The 4,025-nt window shown below is 33.0% G+C and overlaps 1 protein-coding gene across 1 annotated transcript in view; it reads left to right on the top strand.

Moving 5' to 3' along the window:
- The window catches only part of LOC118738553 (keratin, type II cytoskeletal 60 kDa, component III-like), a gene marked incomplete in the record, with an annotated part of 64,146 nt that overhangs the window by 56,102 nt on the left and 4,019 nt on the right, over positions 1–4,025 (top strand).

The raw sequence follows: 4,025 nt of genomic DNA, 5'->3' as shown, positions 1-4,025 counted from the left end.
TAGCATACAAAGCCATCTTGTAGCCAATTGTTATCGTATCAAAAAAAAAACTTCCTCCCTTACCAGTCCGAAAATTCTCCCAAAACTAAGCTATTAAAGAGTTTCATATTACGGTAGCTTTCGTCAGAGAATATAATAGAAATCTAGTAATATACGTTCCAATTACGCGTGTAATACGGAGGATCGCTTATCAAATGGCGTTTTCTTTTCTATCGATTTAATAACAACACCGGTAGCGCGTGTGATCAAGAGAACCCACACAAATGTACAGGGACAAAGTTTACATTCCGCTACTCGACCAAGACGAGGTGAGAACAGCAATAATTCGGCTCCAAAATAACAAGGCCCATTGAGTCGATGGAATACCATCTGAACTGTTCAAAGCCGGCGGCGAAGTGCTTTTTGGGTACATGCACGACCTGTAAAGTGCAATGTGGTGCGACCCTGCTGTGGGCACCAATTTCCGGGGGATAAATCTTATCAGCATTGCATGAAGTGAATGAATCAACTGATGCAGATTAATCATTGATTTTAAATCCACATTTGATAGCACTAAGAGAAGCTTCATTTACGTCATGTCTAAATTTGGGATCCCGCAAAACTAACTATAGTGGCCCTAAGCATAACATTCAGCTCTATTCAGCTGCTCAACTGAATTGCAGCGGCACGTTTTATGGAAAAAGCACGATTTTGATGGCCACAGGACGTAAACAGAGTGTTTTACGGGCGCAGAACAAGATCTATGGCTCTCGAAACAAGGGCGTGTGCCCACGAACACAATAGAAGGACCAAGTGAATAACTTATTTAATTGGTGCGAATAACTAGAAGTTTTCTTGCAAAGCAAATACCCAATTGGCGCTCTTTCTTGGTTTCGATCCAAGCCGACAAACGGTTGAAGTGTAATATAAACACTACGGTGAAACTCAGGAAGTCTCACTAATTGTTCTTTAATTAATGCATTTGTTTATATACATATACACTATTCTCGCAATAGATCAGACTCAACCTAGGTTAGCCATCAGATATTCGTTAGGGTTCCCAGTTCTTCCCCTTAATCTTCTTGTTAGGCGCCAGCTATTTCGCTTCTGTGCCTACTGATGCCAACTGCTAATTGGCAGGGTAGGCCTACCTCTGCAACCGGCATCGGGACCCTCGTAGTATACTTTCGAAATATTTTAAAGTGGGTTGCTACCTGTTTAAAAAGTTTAAATACAATTTTTTTATACGTGTAATTAATTATTAAAATATTTATATTAATCGAAGTGGTCTTGCAAAGGCTTTATTTATTAACTACATCAAGAAGGGTTGCCATCTGTTTGAAAAATGCAATTTAACTTGAATTAAGGGAACTATGTGATTTATGCTTGTATCACAATATGAGTTTCAGACAAAAGGCGTTTAATAAGGTTTCCGTTTGAAAATATTTTGAAGAGGATAGAAAAAGAAAACAGTCTTATCTTTTTGGCTTTTTTAATGTAAATTTTTGGGCAATTTAACAATTGGCGTTCAATTTAATTTTTATACATTATGTCAGTTTAAACTATATACGCGTTAGAGTCAATTCAATATATATGTCAAAATTTTCCAAGTGTTAGGCTGAAAATTGTATAGCTCCCCATTTTTGAGCAATTACTTTTAAATTGTAATGCTGGGGGACCCCCACGAAATCTGTACAAAATACAGACCTCGTGATTTTTGTTAAAACTAAATAATTTTTTAAACAATTTTTGAATTTTAATTAAGATATATATTTTATTTTAAAGCATATTTTTGAGTTTTTTTCCAACTGCGCCCCTTTTTTTAATACAGGAAGTCGAGGTCGTGACTTTTTTCCTACAAATATATATAAAACCAAAAATGTGAATTAAAGAATTGCTATTTGCATAGAGAAAACAATACCAAAGACCCGAAATACCAAAATCCTTTTCGGGATGTATTAGATTTGTGTAATTATATTTATTGTAAAAATAGCTTTATTCCAAAAAATTACCACAGTAAATATAGTGCATTGATGGTTCTAGTGAAATGATTGAGCTACGTTTTGAACAATAAATGCATAGTTCTCTGCAAAATCGCTCATAATAATGGATTCACCATATTTTAAGCCATTTCTGACATTTTTAAGAAAATACGATTGTGCTATTGAGCTATGAAAGAATGAGATTTTAATTTTCAACATTAAAAAAAAAATATCGTACTACTGTATGCCCTGACCTATACATAAACACAATTCATATGAAAGTGCCTGGGTTTCATATGGAAGAGCAAAGCAAAAACCCTCCCATATGAAACTCACGCATTCCAGTAAGATGTACAAATTTTCGCTAACAAATATACAATGAAACAAAGAAAAAATATGACAGCGCGGAAAAAAGTTATATTTAAAAATGATTTAATATAGCTATGTATATAGTGAAAGAGTTTACTATGGCGTTCAATAAAGAGTGGGAGTTTTTTTTTCAAAAATCCAAGTATGAACTTAAGGGTATGTTGTACGTTTTAAATATTAAACGAAATAAGAAATATTATTCGCAACGCCTTTTGTAACTTGTCAGCAAAACTTTTTGGCAAATTTCAAAAAGGACGTAGAAAATGATTGTTTGCCAATCTGAATGAAAATGTAAAATTTTAGCTTGCAATATGATGTAAATATGTGCCAGTACTCATTTCACGAAATTTTGGGATTTTTCAGCAACTATGTGTCTAAATATCATTTCTTAACGCACTGTATTATTCGACATAAAAATACTCCCATTGTTAAAAATTGTCATTTACTAATCGTACAATAAAAATAAACTTGTAGTTTTCAACTTCAATTCAATTACAAAAAATTCTCTCTGTACACATAAATTTTGTAGATGCATTGTGATTTGCACATCAATATAAAAATTTTAAGCAGCCCTGAAATAGAAAATAGGAATTTTTTGTAAAGCAAAAATAAATTAGAAAGTTGATTAATATATAATTAAAGTGCATTTGAATTTAAAATTTTGAATACACTCCTTCACCTATTTTATTGCCCGCTTAATACATAAATCATTATTCTATTTATACATTTACAATAGGGTGTAGCTGCTTTTGTTGCTCATCAGTTCATTTATCTTCTAAATGTTATCATAAGCTTTTTTTTTTGCAGAAATGCCCCTAGTGCCTTATTTGATTTCCATTCATCCTTTGTTTTTCGCTGCTGACAGAAATCAATTATTGTCTACATATACATACATATACATATGTACATACATATGTGATTACTGTAATTCTATACATCTTCCGTTCTATATTTACTCATTTTATAGTATTAATTAAAAAATAATATGTGTATAAATACGAGTAAGTATTTGTTCGATGGAGTGTGTAAAAAGCATTCCTTCCATTTGAAATCTACGTGTGGTCACTGCAAATATTGGCCTTGATTGAATGTAGACTCAATGTGTTTACTGTATATAATATCCATTACTTCTATTTTATGGCCAGTATGCAGCTCTCAAGAAAAAGGTCAAGAATTCAAAATTGCCATTATTACTGCCTTCAGGAAATTCTTCTTCTTAGCCATTTCTTGTACGTCATTTTTTATGGAGTTTTTGCTTTTCTTTAGTGCTGAATACTGGCCTTTAGGGGTTTTGGTGATAAAAAAGGGTGTTCAAAAGAACTAAAAAAAGAGGCTGGGAACTTTTAATTGAAATAGAATGCAAACTCGAGAACTTACTTAATATAAAGTTAATTTGAAGAAATACTTACATACATACATACGTAAGTGTTTCAATATAATTTCGGGCATGGCTCACATTCTACAATTCCAATATTTGATAACTATTTCAGGTAATGCGGGCCGCAACTCAGCAATGGTTCGACGAATGGTATTTTCCAAAACGTTTATAGTTTTTGGTTTGATCGCATAATCCCATAACTTCACGTAACCCAAGTTATAGAGGCTTTAAATATCATTGTCAATCGTTGAGACATTTTGGGGAATAACGCCATATCTTTCCTTCTATAAGTCGACAGTTTAACACGCTATATGAAA

This window comes from Rhagoletis pomonella, unplaced genomic scaffold (genome assembly GCF_013731165.1).
Source record: "Rhagoletis pomonella isolate Grant_MI unplaced genomic scaffold, Rhpom_1.0 Rhpom_scaffold_00004, whole genome shotgun sequence".
NCBI classification, from domain to species: Eukaryota; Metazoa; Arthropoda; class Insecta; order Diptera; family Tephritidae; genus Rhagoletis; species Rhagoletis pomonella.
The sequence above is the reverse complement of the archived record's forward strand: the minus strand, read 5'-3'. Positions and strand labels throughout refer to the sequence as shown.